Source organism: Dermacentor variabilis, chromosome 11, assembly GCF_050947875.1.
Source record: "Dermacentor variabilis isolate Ectoservices chromosome 11, ASM5094787v1, whole genome shotgun sequence".
NCBI classification, from domain to species: Eukaryota; Metazoa; Arthropoda; class Arachnida; order Ixodida; family Ixodidae; genus Dermacentor; species Dermacentor variabilis.
The window spans coordinates 5,211,054-5,229,105 of NC_134578.1; the positions used below are offsets into that span (position 1 = coordinate 5,211,054).

Genomic DNA, 18,052 nt, shown 5'->3' on the forward strand with positions numbered 1-18,052 from the left:
TGTGCGTGGGGGGGGGGGGGGGGGCGGAGTCGTCGTTTACGTGTCTTAATTCCCGTGTGTTTGAGACGTATTTGCGGCAAGTCTGCCTTTCAGCAAATATCAACTAGGCCAAGAAGCAGTTCTTTTGATGCAGAGAGTTGTTTTCGAATAGCTTTACCTTGGCATGCTTTTGCCGGATTACAGTGTATGGTGTTGTAATCAGGCTTTCCTTCGTTTAATCATCCGGTTGGGATTTAGGAACTCAGGCCTGGCATTTTGCAAAAAAAAATTTTAAAATGAAAAAGAGAGAGATAAAGAAGAAAGGCAGGGGGGTTAACCAGATATCAGTCCCCGATTTGCTACCCTACAAAGATAGGGGTTATAAAGAGCACAGAGAGGAAAACGTTAAAAAAACACGTACACACGGAGGCACTCACACACAAGAGGCGTTCCAGTTAAAAACGTTCGCAAAGGCCGGTAGATCGCAAAAAGCGCAATAGTGCTTGCACGGCCGTCTTCTGTGACGGTAGGTCCTTTCGATGGTGTAAAATTATTTTTTTGTGAGAGCGGTTGGTCGTCCTGCTGGTCAAGTTCGTGGCGAAGGAAAATGAAAAAAAAAATGAAACAAGTGGCAATAACGTGTACAGTATAGGCGCGCTGAAAACAGCGATATCGGCAAGAACGGACCCTTCGATATGTACAAAGCTGCATATTAAAGCGAAGCTTTCTTCAATTTCTTTTATTAGGACTATCCCATTTTCGAGCCGCTGGGTACGAGTCCCTGGGTGCGTACTATGTGACAATTATTGGCCGGTTCCTCCATAAATTGTACGCACTTCGTTGACGCGAGTGTTATGGAATCCTTGAACAAATACAGGTACATGCGGGTCGTACTACTCTTCTCTTGCGCCGCCACACTTCCCCCGACGAGCATCACGTGCGCGTCGTCCGTTCGTGCTCGTGGCATCGTTGCCTTGACCTGCAGTCACACTGAGCATCCGCCTTATATGAAGTTTGCATCTCGGCTTCGCTTGCGAACGGTGTGGCGCACAAACATAAAAACTGCACGACGCTAAAGTTGTGAGCCGTGCAGTACATAAACGGTAAACATTGCGTGACGTACGCCACATGTTGTATTGGATGAAAGTGAAAGCAGTTGTGGTGCATAGCATTTAGTTTTATGACATTTAATTACCGCTCCACGAGAGATTCGCGCCGCATATTTTAACACGTGATCCTCATGTTCAGTCTTGTTAACAGAGAGGCACCGAGCAAGCACAAAGAGCACACGACTCCGTTAAACGCTGTTCGCCGCTCTGAGCAATAATCTTCTCCTGGACACTTGTTAAAGCTTGGCCACGTCTATTAAGCTTCCCTGCCGGGACAGTTCGAGTGAGTATGACTTTGCGAAAATTAATTTTTGCCGAACTGAATGAGGCGGCAGCGCAGCCGCGTGCTCGTGGCGACACGCTCTGCTGCTCGTCGACAGAGCGCGGTGACGTCCAGACGGTGACAAATGGTAAGCGACTTCAAAAAGCGTGAATGCTTCAGAATCTAACAAACTGCACACGCAGTTGAAAAAACAAAAGGAAGACAAAGAATCACTGTCTCCCTACTTTTGTCAAATATCAAGAAGCCACATATATATATACGCACTTAGGACAATAAACGAATGACCGAGCGCTTTCAACTAATTTTGACCTATTGCAGTTCTTTAATGCACGCCGACGTTAGCATAGACAATTGTTTTTGCCTCAAACGAGAAGCTGCCGCCGCGGCAATTAATCGAACCAGCGACCTTATTCCCAGGAGATATAGAACATTGTGAATGGGTCATTGAGTCACAGCGGCAGGTATTTTATGAGCTACAAAAGACGCATCCCAACCGGCCGACGGGCTCGCTCAAATGGACTCGTGGACCACATTTCTGCTCATTATTTAACTTCATGGGGAAGGCAGGGCTTCTCCATCGTATGTAGAAAATGTTTTATGCCGAAGTGCAAACTAACGCCTATCGAAATTAACTTTTGAACACTAGGAAAAGTAGCTTGAGGAGGAGGTCACATCGACTCGTTGATTCTCTTTCTACCTCTCTCCTGAACGCAGCCCGTCCGAAAGAGCATTACGCTGCAAAAAGTGGCTTCCATGCTTCCTCTCCTATGTCCAATTTGTCGCACAAGTTATCCGGCAAGTACATATGCCGGTCCTTTCACATTTTCTTTCTTTCATATATATTTTTTTCCTTTCTATATAATTATAGAGGGTGGCCCCGCTATCTTTAGCCAAGGTGTTAAACGAAAAAAAATATATTCGAAAAATCTGGTGCAAGTTACAATTATAAAGCCTAAGATATTTGGTCGTCAATGGTCTGACGACTAAACACAGCATATATATATGCAACGATAGAAGAATAAATAATTTAGGAAGCACGTTGTACGATATACTCTTAAGACCTACGGTGTTGCATACTATATATATATATATATATATATATATTACCTGAGCGCACGACCTAAATAAAAAACGCCACGTAACCGCCAAGTGCGACCTCTCCGGCGCGCGTGGTCGCGTCCTCGAGGAACTACACGCAGCACCACAACCAAGCGGCGCTGAGTCACACGTAATTACGTCTCTCTCCTGTGGCGCGGGAAGGACTCGACCGTGGTGGCGAGTAGTCGACGCACGTGACCCGAAGGAAAACAAGAAAGCAATGCGAGAAGAACTGCGAAAGACGCCTGGCGATAACCGCAACGGAAGAGGTTTTCTGGGGGTATACGAATGTTCTTTGACTTCCTCCGTGACCCTTCGCATGCCCTGTCCCGTTTGTCGCGGCTCTTATTGAAGCGATGGCCGCAACATCCGCGTGCCGACTCGAAGTCGAGCACAATCTCACGGGCCCCCTCTGCTCAGGCAAAAAGTTGTTTTTTCTTGGTGGCGGTCAAGTGAAATGGTGCAGCAAACTTTTTGCGATAGGTCAAGTGTCGGGTAGTGTAAAGAGGCAAGAAAGAAAAGGAAAACTACAGACTTAGCCAATCCTCCGACTGTGAGCTCGTTTTCTGGGACAGCAGCAGGCCATGAGAAGGCTGTCATGGCAAATCCTGCCCTTATCAAGAACAAAAACTTTTTTTTCAGATGCGCACGAAGTCGCCCTTTTCCGCCGCAGCATTGTACCTGGGACATTTCCAGCGCTTGTTGGAAATATAAACATATCTAAAGAACAGCAAAGAAAAGACAAGGTGTATGTCGCGTTTTCCGTTTCCTTGTAAGGTGTTTCTTTTCCCCCCCAAGCGCTGCAGCAATGTCTCAGACATCTAAATTAGAGCATTAGGTAAAGTATTTCGTGTTGGGCCCTCCAAAATGCATGTACAGGCGCCACTGCTCTCAGTCTGTGTGAAGCGCGAAACATATCAGAAATTGCCAAGCGTCGAAATTGTCATGATCGCGATGGCTATGCGTGGAGATCCCAACTGCATGAATCCGCCGAGACAAGCGCTCAGTGGAGTCAAAGTTTAGTTTTTCTTTAACTTATGACGAAGGTGAAGCGGGTTATGGTGGAGGGGTTCGATGACGATCGACTTGTCCGCGTGACGGATAGCACACTACCTCGAGCTCCTAGCTGCTTACGCAGTGAATATGCCGGGAAATTAGGGGTCATTAGAGAATATATCGAAATGCCGAGAAAGTGCATATTTCTTGATAAGTACTGCTTGTCGGCTCAATGTGGGCAGACCTGGTGAGGGGCCATTTAAAAAGCCGTCATATAGCTCTAGGCCCTTGCCGTTCTTGGAGATAGAAAGGTGACTGTAGAGATAAAAGCAAATACAGAAAGATTTCGCAGATAAGCTACCTACGTGGCTAAGCAGACATCTCCAGGAATATGTTTTCGCTAATTACCTAAAACGCATTAATTGACGTTAAGTTACCAACTTTAGTTACCTTAGTTACCAGCCAACAAAGAGAAGAAAAATACCGAAAAAGAAAAACATTTGATAAACTGGTGAAATGAGCAATTACGAGCTCGATATAAAACCAAAAAATAACCATGGGGTATGGCGTCCCGGAACTGTGCAGTCGGTTATGAGGGACAGGTTATGAAGTGTTGACACGTTCCCTCGACACTATAGTGCGAACAAAACGAGGCTTATCGAACGAGAACGACGTGAACCAAGAAGTGATCCGCATCTAGAAGACCAAATACCACGCGAAGGCTTAGCGTAGCGCGGCCACTTCGCGGAGCAATTACGTCCGCGAGGGCCCGTCGCACAAGCGGGCGACGCTGAGTCACACTTATAATCGCCCATCTCTCGCCGAGAAGTGGCGTGGGAAAGGCTGGACCACGCGGTCATTGACGCACATGAGAAGGGGGAAGCGTAGAAAGGTAAGAAACAAAAAAAAAAGTCACATGACTCACCTCTTTCCTTCTTGCCAAGGTCAGACACAAAGAAGGGTGATGCAAATCGCGTCGTTCTTTGCCACGGGCGTCTTCTGTAACCGGCCTTTCTAAATATAAGTTGTGGGCACATTGCTACGTACGGCTCTGCCATTTGCGCAAGTGCGGAGAAGGCCGCGCGCGCTGTGATCCCTTGGAAATTAGAGATGACCGATGTAGCGCGACATATCCATTATTAATAAACGAAGAGCGCTCAAAGACGCGGGATGCCGCGACGCGTTGACACTTCACGAATTGAAATTATGGGAAAAAAGAAAAGAGACTGCCACCCACAGAAATGCTCTGCGCATGCACGAAACGCAATCACTGCAGCTTGGGTGACACGTCAAGTTATACTCCACTGTACAGGGTGTCCCAAATATCATGCACCAAGATTTTAATATATGCAAATGCCACGTAGCTGGACAGAACCGAGGTAACGTTGTTTGCCGTCGCTTGGAGGTACTCAGATTATTCTTTGCATTCCGCACAATTACCTAATTAGTCTTAATTAGTTAATCGGCTTCTCAAATATTGTGATTTAAAATTATAAAGGTGTCAATGAGAAAAATTCTAGAGCAACATGAAAAACTCCCGATACAGCTTTCTGTTGCTCAATACGTCCTACATAAGAGCGTTTTTCCGAGCTTTAAGGAAGCCCGCAAATGCACGCAAAATTGGTGCGCGACTGGCCGCTCGAGGCAGTCGAGGCCTCTCAAGCGACACCAGAAAGAACGCTTCCACTTTTTGTGGTCGGGTGCGTCGAGGCAACACTCACACACACTGATTCCCTGTTAACGATGTGAACTGACTCCACAAGCTTTATTGCGAACTTACACTTTCTATGACCTAGTATGTTTTTGTCGCGAAAAGCCGGCTCCCACCCAGATTATTTTATTGGCTCCCGTGTCGTTTTTATGCTCCCCGAACCTGTAACTTAGGCATCCGCCCGATCATCTGATATAAACTTTACGACAGCACGGAGGAAGAGGAAGGAGTGCCCAGAGCTCACTGGTGCTCTGGGCCTCTCGCTGTTATGCTTTTTTTTACGTATTTCCCATTTTCGTGAGAGTCACTTCATGAAAGATGAGCACGAAGATGTTCCCACGACCACCTGAACAAGGTCTGTCGTCTGCTTCATCGCTCACTTTTGGACGACGTGCCTTTGGAAGCTCGGACCAGCTCGATTCGTGGGAGAGCTCATCGCCAGAAGCCATTGACTCTGACCGCGAGTACACCGTAGTCATGGGCCGCAGTATTAAGAAGATGCGCCGTATGTCGACTGAGACGACTTCATCGAATAAGAGTGAGCAGGAATCCTTCATGGTTTCTTACGTGCCGCTCTCGACGTCACACAGCATGAACTCCCTCAGCAGGCAGTTTCTAACCGAATATCTTGAAAGTGTGGCCCCTGGGCAAATCAACGAGATCAGGATCAACGCTCGCAAGAACATCCTGACAATAGATGTGAAAAATTCCGCAATACTGGAGAAGCTAAAGACCATTACACAGTTAAGAGCTATCCCCGTCCGCTCCTTTATTACTTACGGGAAGGAGACAACGACTGGTGTGATTTCCGACGTGGAGCTTGACATCAAGCATGCGGACCTGAAGGGTCATTTGAGGTCATCGGTGCGCATTCTTGAGATTCACCGCTTGGGGAACTCCCGATGTATCAATATTTGCTTCTTCGACATTATCAGCGTCTGTCAAAGTGGGCTACGTGATACACCGTGTACGACCATTCGTTCCGAGGCCCGTTCAGTGCCGGAAATGTCTAAATATAGGACACGTGAGCGCTGTTTGTAGAAGTGAAGTTACCTGCTCGCATTGCGGCGGAGAGCATAATACCACTGACTGTGATGCGTCTTCATTTAAATGTCCCAACTGTACTGGCTCTCACGAAGCGACTTCGAAGGAATGCCCAAACATGAAACAAGAAGTTCGTATTCTTCGAAAAATGGCAAGAGACCAATCTTCACGTAAAGAGGCTGCTCAATATGTTCGCCAAAGTGACCAACGCTCGCAAAAGAAGCGCCACAAAGCCATTTCAGAAAAACTACATAGCGGGGCACGGCCGCCACGACGCCTGTGCATGCATCGAGGACGGTAACGGCGCCTACTGCTAATTCAAGATCGATGACAGCACGCGGCAAACATTCATTTCTATTGGCTGATAAATGCACGGAATGGCCTTTGCTGCCCTCTAGGTCCACGGCCATGCCAGCGGGCCCTAGTGGTCCTCTGCGCCATGAAGCCAAGAACGAAGGGCCAATGAAACCAAGCAAGGAGATCGACACAACGAGAAAGAGAGCGTACAGGAAATGCTGAAGCACCTGGTAGAGTCAATGCGTGTGATTCTCGGTGGTCTCAAGAATCCGGCTGCTAAAACTGCCCTGCAGGTGCTCGCCGTTCTGGAGCCGCTTTTCGCAGCTCTTCGCATGCTATAAAGCTTTTGTTTGGCGCTTCTGCTGCTCACGCAGGGGAGGCTCACACACCAGCTTCGTCCTAGCGCCTTTAAGTTCACTTGAATTGGTGACTACTGGCTAGATACGGAACCAGATAGTGGCTTCATGAACGAACTTTCTGGATGTTTATTATCAGAATGTTGAACTTGCTTTCACCGTTGCGCATCGCTCTTTCTATGTCATTATCATCCCTCATCACGCCTTTATGTCTCTGTTTCCCCTTCTCCTGTGCAGAGTAGCAGGATAGAGCGCGTTACCTCAGGCCGACCTCTCTGCCTTCACTCAAATAAATTATCTCTCTCTCATGACAGCACAAGCAAAATCTCATAATACACTTCCGCGTCACAGACAAGAAATCTCTTCGGTGTTTGAACAGATTCTTTTTTCTACTTCTATTGCCCTCTTTTTATTCCTTTCATTTTTTTTTCTTTTCTGCGCGTGTGTTTTTTTCTATGTCCCGTGTTTTTGCGCGCTGTTTAATTAGCCTTCATAAATCCGCACCCATCAGCCAAGAGTTCTTCAGTAAAACCTGCAAGTGCCAACTGGACGGCGACACAAGCGAGATAGAAAAAAAACGACACGCCAAGTATGTCGGTGCACTTATTGTGCGCAGCGAGTCGACCGCCATTTCGGACCCCTTTTGATTCGTCCCGGAGAAGCTCGGGCGATGTGAGCGTGAGTGCCACCGTAGAGCCATATGGTATAGCGGAGAGATGCGGAATAATTTTGACCAACTGGGATTCCTTAAAGTTCGCCTCGGCTGCGTTCACAATGCAGCCACCGCGGCCGGGAATCTATTCCACGATTTCGTGCTCAGCTCGAGAACGCCATAACCAACGAGCCTGTGGGTCGCTCAGGTAAGCATCCGAGGGGCTTTACGAGTCAACGCCGCGATCTCGTGATGAGGCACACCGTTGCGTTGTGCCCCGGCTTCAAAAACGAGAGAGAGAGAGAGAGAGAGAGAGAGAGAGAGAGAGAGAGAGAGAGAGAGAGAGAGAGACGTGCGATAAGATAGCTCGCCAGCTTAGGCCGCGTCAGCAGTTAAAGCGTTACTGTGGCACTAGCGATGCTGTAAAAGCCGCTGCTTCCTGATTATTATAATAAAGGGCTTTTTGGTTGCTTGTCTAAGTGGAAGGACGCACACTTCTTTCCGTCTCGTCGCGACGCAAACGCAGCTTAATTCTGACCACCCGTGGCTCTTCGTGTAACGTGCAAGCCTAAGCCCAGCGCACGAGCACTGCTGCATTTATTCCCCGCGGAAATGGGGCCGCGGCGGGGATCGCACACGCGACCTCAGCAGCGCAAGTGACGCTAAGGCGGTATATATCCCGGCGGTGGGTGACGAGAAGCCGAAAGAACAGATTAGCGTAACGATTGGCGGAAAACTTTCCCCCAGCCCCCCAAAATGTATACATACACGTCGAACATTTATTCTGCTCTAAATTATGGTTCACTCCTATGTGGACAACTCTACGGCGGCAAAAAATATCAACACGTTTCTATTGTTACAGAAGCGAGTTATTTGACTAATTTACAAACTTCCTTACCGCTAGCTCCCATACACAGCCACTGTTCCAAAAGTTTCGAATTGTTGGATGTGATATCGCTGTACGATTTTAGAGTCTCCCTGCTTTACAAGTCAGGATTAAGAAAGATCACACTCTCACTGGAAATATTCAAGGCCCGCACATCGCCACCGATAACTATTGCCCTTTAAAGAGACCACTCACGAAACAGCGTCGCTCCCAGCGGAAGGTACGCATCGCTCGGCATCGCAGCTAGACGCCCCCAACCACCCGCACCACTGCTCCCAAAGCACCCACCAATAATAACAATGAAATAATTGTTAACAGATCGCAACCACAAGACCACAGCTCCCAGTCTCCACCTTCACTGAGCCGCCATATCATCGACTCGCTGGAGTGGCCAAGACTCCCTCATCACCCAAACCTTTATCGTACAACAGCCTCGACGTCCACAGGCACCAATAAATCTAAGCCAGCTCAGTCTTATAATAAAGTTGCTAGAAAGCTAACTCGCCAAACTTGCGTGCACAGACACCTGCGGTCTCTACGCCTGGTGCATAAAAATCATCTGTCCCGCAACCAAAACCAAAACAGATGGCCCCTATGCCCGAACCCTACCGAGCAGCCTGGCATCGCTTGAGGAAAGGCTAAACCGTCGCCTACAAGACGAACTCATTCACCTAACCACCCAGTTCACTCAAACAGTGGAAAATGTTTTCGCCAGGATGATGAGCACGATTTCGCCCCTCCTAAACGTCAAAGCACAACATGGCTTCAGAACCTAAGGGAATCCCTTACGCTATCCTTCAATGGAACTGTCGTGGTATCCGCATCTAAAAAGCCGAATTCTCAGTTAGGATCGCTCACGACTCAGTCCCAGATATTATATTGCTGCAAGAAGCTATCCTCTCGCCCCTCACCCTAAAGGGTTACCGCGTCTTCAACCAGCCTTCTATACTCCGCTTCTATACTACTCAGCTATGCTCGCCAACAAACTCTGCCTCCCCCGGTTTTGCTCACGTTCTGGTGAAACGCTCAATACCGGCAACGCAAGTATCAACGTCTCACCGTAACACAGTGACTCGCGAAATCACAACAGTGATTGTGCAGTTTGGCTCCCAGCCACTGTCTGTGTCATCGGTGTACTGGAAACCTGCTCCCGGTGACACGGACGCGTCATGGCTTTCCAAAATTCCAAACCTCACTCCCCATCTCTGTGTCATTGGAAGTGACTTCAATGTCCAACATCGCGCGTTGAGCTATGGACATGATAGTGCCCGCGGTTCATCTGCTTTACAAGCCGCAGAGCGAGTTCACCTTTCATTGCTCAATCCGCTAAACAGGTCCACCCGTTATCCTCTACATGCGGCTCAATCAGCTATACCACACCGGACCTTACGTGGCTCTTTCAGAAACTTTCCGGTACCTGGAATATCCTTGCAGACGCCAGGGGAGGTATTCTGCAGGAATCCACCTAGTGGACTGTCCATTTCGGCCGCTGCTGATTGGCTGGGGCCGCTCATCTCCTCCTCCCTCGTACAGCTGCATCCAATCAGCAGCGGCCAAAATGGACAGTCCACTAGGTGGACTCCTGCAGAATACCTCCCCAGGGGCAGCGACCACTTCCCTATCCGAATACAACTCGCGTCCCTGAGGCGCGCAAAGGCCCGCTCACCTGTTCCCATTATTAAGTGGGACGCACTCAGAGCTGCTCTCTGAGATCTCTCCCCAGAACGAACATTGTTGGACCGCTTGCAAGAAGCCAGACAAACCGCCACGCGTACTTTGCAGCTTCCCGACTCTGCTCCAGTCCCCGACCAACATCTCCTCAACCTTTGGGCGGCCAGGCAAGAAGGCCAAGATATCTATCTAGCCCGCGGAAAAACCATGCCTGACATAATTCGCCTTAAACGCGCAACTGCCGACTCAAAGGAATACGCCAACCAACTGGCTCGTGAAAATTGGCAGCGGTATTGTGAATCGTTCGACACCCACACAGGAGCCGGCCGCGTTTGGCGCACCTTCAGAAGACTATCCCAACGCGCCTACCTTCGCACAGCAGGAGAAGACCTAGCTCTTTCCCTCCGAATCACCACACAAGAAGTTGCAGATATAGCCGGAGCCGCTTTTTTCCCAGTGAACCCTCCACCCTCATACGATCCTTCGAATATTACTTCAAACCCAAGCCCACCTACGATGGACGATGGCGTGAGCTCACCTTTGACAAAGGCGGAACTTCGTGCTGCACTGCTTTCCACTAATACGTCCAGTGCACCAGGCCCGGACAGCGTTACATGCGCTATGCTCTGCAACCTTCCCGACAATGCCCTGGAGGAACTCCTTGATCTTTTTAATCAGTTTTGGGACATTTGGGAAGCTGCCCACTTCGTGGCAGCTTTCAACGGTCATACCCATCCCCAAGCCTGGAAAATCGCCCTCTGTTCTGAGCAACCTTCGGCCTATATCACTGACTTCTCAGGCTGGAAAAAAATGGCATTGCGTCGCCTTGACTGGCACGTCGAAAGCAACAATGTCCTCTATGCCTGCGAAACTGGCTTCCGCCATCGGCACAGCACGCAAGACAGTTTGGCACTACTCTCGCAGGACCTTGTACACACTCGTCATCGCTTGGATGTGAAGCTTTTGGTTACGGTCGACATACGCAAGCCGTTCGACTCCGTACTTCACCCCTCGATCCTCGATTCCGCAGCTGGCGCCGGTATCACAGGCAAACCCCAGGCATACATACGCGGATTTCTCTATGACCGAGAATTTCAAGTTGCCGTAGGGCAGACACTCTCCACATCGAAGGAATCACGAGTGGGAGTGCCGCAAGGCGCAGTCCTCTCGCCATTACTATTCAACTTGGTGATGGCACCACTCTGTTATCGCCTGGCTCAGTTACCTGGACTGCCTTCAGTGTGTATACTGACGACATCACAATATGGACCAACCAACTATGGACTGGTCTCCGACGGCGACCAGTCCGACGCCATTCAAGCTGGATTCGACACCATTGCCACATTTCTGAAGGAGGTTGGACTCATGCCTTCTGCTGACAAAACTTCGTAGTATACCGAGCACGAAAGCAGCCCGTTCTGCCTCGCAATTTTCGTTCACCTTTGATGGCGAGCAAATATCTCAGCAGTACAGTGTTCGAGTTCTAGGCATCTACATTGATGCAGATGGTGGCGCAGCAACATGGCTTCGCAACATCACTCGGACCTGCCATCAGATACTCCACCTAATCCGCCGCATCGCGTCCAAAAACTGGTGAAGTGAGGAGCGAACTTTCTGTCCCCTCGTGACTGCTCTACTTATTTCACGTCCTGTATACGGCTATAACTTCTACAGTATGGCCCAAAAGCAATGACAAGAACTTCAATCGCTCCACCACGAAGCCATGAGAGTTGTTACCGGCCTGCCGCGTTTCACCCCCTTACACCACCTTGCCCAAATGGCCCAGATTAATCCGATTGATGCAATAGCCGAGGCTGCGAAGTATTCACATCTGTTCCGACTAAGATACACAATATCCCGTCGCAGCATCCTCTCGCTTCTTCATCTGCCAGTCCCCTCAACGGCTCTGCCCTCTTTCCCTGCTCCGCGGGATTGTCTCCTGATCGGGGACTTTGCACCGATTCCCCTAAAACGTGATTGCAGATCACGCAGAGGCAGATGTCGTACGCAAGGCGGCATGAAGCAGAAGTTCGCGACGTTCCTCCCCATCAACACGCTGTCTACACCATAGCGTACGCCATAGCGTACTATTGCCTGCCGCATGTGACGCCGTCCTTAAAGGGACACTAAAGGTTAATATTAAGTCAACGTGTACTGTTGAAATATCATCCCAGAAGCCTCGAAACGCTTGTTTCATGCGAAGAAGAGACTTATTTTAAGAGAAAATGTGTTCTGAAGCGTCCGCGTACCTTTAGCACAGTTCAAATCGCCCGCCCTCCCATCGAGGAGTGGTGACCTCATCGTCTTATAGTGATGTTGCGCCGTTGGTGAGTAAAACGGCGCCCGCAGACGATGCTACGGCTTTTCTGCGCGAAACGCAAACGCGCAGCCAGGAACAGAAAAAAGACAGAGCCGACAGCAGCGCGAAAACGGAACTATGGTGACTAGCGGAAGGGAAAGCGCGCGACGATAAGCTGGTTCTTTATTTTATGGCGCCAACTTTGACGCTCGTTGCAATGGACGACTCTGAAAACGACACATTGGCTCACGATGGTGGGCTCGACTTCAGCGATTTAAGCACTGGTGAATGTGACCTGCCGTTGAGGGCTCGCGCTGCCGGCGTGGTTGCGTACTACTACGACGGCAACTGTATGTCATGGCTGTACATATTCGCAGATTTGTAGCTTTTCCTTCGTGAAAACCAAATGCCGCACTCACCGCCCCATCTTCGACCTGCAGTTCTTGCGCTTCGGAGAATGCAGGCAAGACCGACGGAACAGCGCTACGGGAAAGCATTGCTTTGAAAGGTACTCCACACGACTTCAGTAAGTCGGCGTTGAACTCGTAATCCTCTGGACGAAAGTGCAGCGAGCACACTATGCGATTTTCGTCCCTTTGCCAACGTGCTGTGACAGAGGTACGGCACTTAACCACTTCGAACGGAGAGGTTCACTCGTTGGCACACAGTGATAAGTAACGTTCTATTCGCCGCTGCATCTGCCCTTGACCAAGTTCCGCGGACCGTTCGCGCATCACACGACATCGCATGGACATGGTATTCTCACTGCTTGTTCCAAATGCAAGTTTCGCGAGCCAGCAGAACCAGCGCAGCACGACGCGATAACGAAACAACTGAAACTCCAAAGCGCGCGCGGCGCAGAGTCAAGCGAAAACAAAACCTTTCGACCACCCATACTACTGAAGGGTAACGTCAAAATGCTATTTTTTCTTAGAATCGAACAGAAGTAGACAAGTAGCATTTTCTTCCGTCCTATAACCTAATGAAATTATCTTTTTAATACGAGTGGTTCAGTACTAGTGACATAAATTATGCTGAGGAGTGCCTTCGTCATCGGGCTAGTACCGGAATGTCGCTGGGGGGTCTCAAATCGTGTCATGCATTTACCTCAATTTCTCGGTTACTAAAGCTCTGTTCGCAATAATATTGACGGCTTAGACGTTCTAGAGCATTGCTTTATCACTTTAACTTGACTTCATAGTAAACTTTAGTGTGCCTTTAAGAGGAAGCTTTCTCGGGTGTTCCTATGTAAATACATGTAAAAGGATAATTCATTTTTCTCGGCAACTACTGCACCAAACTTGACGAGGTTTGTTGCATTTAAAAGAAAAAAAATAAAATCTAGTGATTGTTGGTTTCGAATTTCTGAGTTAGGTCGACAATTTTTTATTAAAAATTGGCAATAATCGAACATTTCCAAAAGACGAAACTATCAAGTTTACAACTATGTAACTCAACAACGAAAAATGATAATACAATTCTGTGAATTGCATCTATATATAATAGTACATCTAAAGCGGACAAAATTTATATGTTACACGTGAATATAAAAAAATTGTAATATGGAAATACAGCTTTTGCAGAACCCTTGTAACCAACGTAACAAATTCACGTAAGATGTAAAATGACATAACGAATTTGTCCGCTCTGAATGATCTAATGGATGACGTTTACAAAACCGCGATATCTGTTCTTGATGCAGAGCTATGAATTTGTAAACTTCGTGATTCTATTATTTTTTCAAATGGTCGAATATTTGAAAGTCTTTTTAACAAAAATTCAAGCCCTAAATCGAAATTCCGCTTCCAACAGTCACTAGATTTTAACTTTCCCTCTCAAATGCAACAAATTTCATTAAAATCGGTCCAGGAGTTATCTAAAAAAAAGTTTCTTTTTTTCCATTTTACATGTATTTGAATAGGCCACGTCGGAGTTGGGCCCGAGCTAAAGCTTCCTCTTAAGCCTCCTTTTGCAGACTTCACGCATCACACTACACAGACTCGCAGGCCTCCATAATGGCCTGCGCCGGCTGTACTCGCGCAATGGTGCTGTCCACTTGGTACACCGGGCGATGCGAATCGCCGACGAGGCTGGTCACGCTGTCCGCCTCGCATGGGTACCAGGTCACGCTAGGGTCGCTGGCAAACGAATGGCCGACTCTGTGGCAAGGGAGCTTCTTTCCTGCCCCTCAGAGACTCGGCCACATCTGCCTGACGACTCATACCCCATCGACCCGGACACAGTCCTGGCAGAGGCGTAGGCGGCTCGAAGGGCCGCGCCCCGGAACATCCTCCCAGAAAATACTACGCCTCTGCCGGGGAGGTCCACCCGCGCTGAAGCCACACGCCTGCGGCGCGTCGTCACGGAGACAGCAGTGACACCCGCGCACCGCGCCAAAATGCACCTCCAGACCTGGCGCTCAGCCACTTGCCATTCCTGTCCAGAGCTGCTGGAACATCGACGTATACTCTGGGGCTGCTCGGCTCTTGCCGAGCATCGTGGAAGAGCGACATCCTGCCTGCTCTGAGGCCTCAGGATTTGGACGCCTGGCACCTTCCCACTGGCCCCCCTAGAGGCGGCGCCTCATGTTCAGTGTCATTACTCCGATTTCTAGAAGACCCAAATTGTTGATAATATCTGACCTCACCTCCCCTTTCGTCCCTTTCCCCGCCCTGATGGATCTACTTCCTGGGGACGGAAGCTTTTTTATGGTTATTTTAACAAGCGTTTTAAAAATAACAACAACACTATCACTGACATCGCGAAGCTCATGGAGAAAGTACCAAATAATAAAACACGCCATGCAGAGCATTTGCATGCAAACACTTGCCGCACAAGTTAAGGCGCACAAATGCTTCAGTTTAGGTTACCCGCACTTCTAAATGAACTCGCTGAGAACTATCCCAATAGATCCAGAATTCAATTTTTTTTCGATGGTCCTCGTGAATTATACCTATAAGTATAGGCCACGTTTTACACTGGCAGTTCCCCCTCGGAGAAGCTTGTACAGTCATCTTCGGTCCGTTTTGTTCGAGTTTGGGTTTTGTTTCATTGCCGTATTTTCACTGGACGAATATCCCAGTTTTGGCAGATCTACAACCTGTTACCGTTATGTATGTATATCTGCGCTTTTCTTTTTTCTTGCTGTGTGCTCACCCGAACGTATGTTGTTGTTGCAGTAGTTAATATTCAAGTGGATACTGCTGTGCACTGCTCGTCCATCGAACCCTGGGGGCCACCGCCCCGTCAAGCTCCCGTATGTAGCCGCTATTGTACGGCTGTTCCTACCTTTCGGTGAAGGAAAATAAACATGACTTCACTTGATTTGACTACCGTGTAGACGCGTGTAAGGACCGCGTATGTGGAACGGTCATACCCCCAACTTGGCAGCCCAAAATTTGGGACACAAAGTTTGCAACGGAGAAGCAGTCGCTTTCGGTGCTCCGATGTCGCGCGCGTGCATCGCCCAATTTTCGTGCGTAAATAAAGTAATAAAAATAAAACGAAGAAAAACTTAGTTGAGAGTTGGACGCACGTCCAGCTCCTACTTTCCTCAGTCCTTGTCTCAGCAGCGCGGCCGCCACAGAATTAAAAAAAAAAGCCAGGGAAGAACATCCAGCACGCTACTGCTCTGTAAGCTTTATCAAGACGCAGCCTGTACCTCGAAAAAGAAAGAGCGGTGTTAATGCAAGTTCGCACTCGAAAAACAATCAGTGCGTTATCTCAACAAAAAAGCGTGCGTTATAACATATCGCCAACGAAAACACCTAAAAGACGCAACATTAATAGAGTACTCGCTTTAACAGAGGAAGCAAATTACCTCTCACATGTAATTATTGTTTTGAATGTATATTTGCATTAGGTTTGTATAACTTTGGATAGTTTGCGCATTTTTTCATATCTTGTACAACAATGTGTTGTTATTTGTGCTATCCATGCTATAAGCCAAACTATACCGCGACACGTGCACGCAAATGCCCAAATGCGAGTTGAGACGCTTGCAAGCGTCTCTTGCCGCCTGCACGCGCCGCCTTCGAGACTTTCCACACGACACCATAACCGCGCTCACCCACCGATACTCGAAAGCGCGCGGCCATACTCTCAGTATTTTTCGTGACTCCAGCTGCTCGCGCCGTAACACAGGAAAAGCGGACACACACTGAGCCACGTGCGAGAGGGCACCTTCCGAGAGCCTAGCACGAAACATGTTTTTCTTTTTTACTACGTAGATGAACGAAAGAACAAAGAAAGCAGCTGAGTCATACACTGGACTTCATTTTTAATAGGCGGAAGCTCGGTTACACAATCTATGTATCAGACGAGGGTAAGTCGTTCCCCCTTCATTGCTTTATTTTCAGTAATTGATGCTGTGGACTGCACTTTCTTCGCGACCAGGTGGCCTGGAAAACACCCCACACGGCGACCCATCAATAGTCTTCCAAGAAGGCAAAACGCAAATCGCCTGCGAATAAGCATGCATTAAGTTTTTTCCCCTCCCGGATCCTCGCGGACATCACGTGTCTCGAGAAAAGGCTCGAATATTGCGCCTTCCTTCCTCTTCGTCATCGTGAATTTCGAGCCGCACGCTGACGTTCTCCATCACTGCCGATCAGAGGAAGCCAGCGTCACGTTGGGGAATTCCCGAAAACCATAGTTTTCTGCAGTAATTACTAGATGGAAATCCGGTGCTATAGTGTCTGCAGAAGCTGCTGATACGGTGGTTTAGACAGCACAGGAAAGGTGAACAGCACATAGATTTACGTAAACTTCGTCCTTATGGTTTGAAACGAGTTTGTGACTTTTCAAATTGATTATATCAAATAAAAGTGAGAGAGAGAAACAAGCTTTAGTGACGTGCTGGAGATGTTAGTCTGGCTATTCGCCTGACATGCTACTCGAGGTTCTGTGTGATTTTTATGGTATATACAGTGAGAAATACTTTACAGCACGTACGCATACACACACACACACACCTGTGTATATATATATATATATATATATATATATATATATATATATATATATATACTATAGAGATATTTACAAAGTTTTCTTAAGGCTCGTGGCCCACAAGAACGTCATGAGCAGCGCCCTTGTGACGCGTAACGAACAAGTGGTGCTTTGCCATGGGGGCCGAGTATGTGCCGTAGTGCCAAGATCGAGTCCCGTTGAAGGTGCAGTGACGCGTTCAGAGACGCTCTCTCTCCCTCTCTGACGCGTAGCTGCAGCAGTCGCACAGAAAATGTCGCAGGTCTTCAGGGACATTGCATTCAAAGCACATTGGCGAGTCCGTGAGTTGAATCTTACGCCTGAAGTTTTGTGTAGGCCACGTTGAGTCTTATGCGGTGAAGGCATGCATTAAACAAAATACTACGGTGCACAAGTGGAAGAATTGGTGGGCTGAGTCTCATTGCCTTCGTTCCTAATATAATTACTCGGAAGTTTAGGCCAATAACGACCGACAAACAACCCTAATAACCAAAATCCACGAGAACGACTGTAGCCACAAGCAGAAAGATTAGACAAATTCATGCGCCATACTCGCCATTCCGATGGTAACTGAACGATTCTAGCGCCACAGCTCACTTTGGTGATTTCATTACGAAACTGCATGCCGAAAACTCCGTGGCAAACAGTGGGAATTTGAAGTGATTTCGACGGAGCTGTCAAT

General features: G+C 48.3%; 1 long non-coding RNA gene across 1 annotated transcript in view; it reads left to right on the forward strand.

Annotated features, from left to right (window-relative positions):
• The first annotated feature begins 1,254 nt into the window (after positions 1-1,254).
• The window catches only part of LOC142564103 (uncharacterized), a 54,199-nt gene continuing 37,401 nt past the window's right edge, over positions 1,255-18,052 (forward strand). The window contains exon 1 of the long non-coding RNA XR_012824487.1: positions 1,255-1,371. This is a non-coding gene — a long non-coding RNA (uncharacterized LOC142564103). The remainder of the gene's footprint in view (positions 1,372-18,052) is intronic.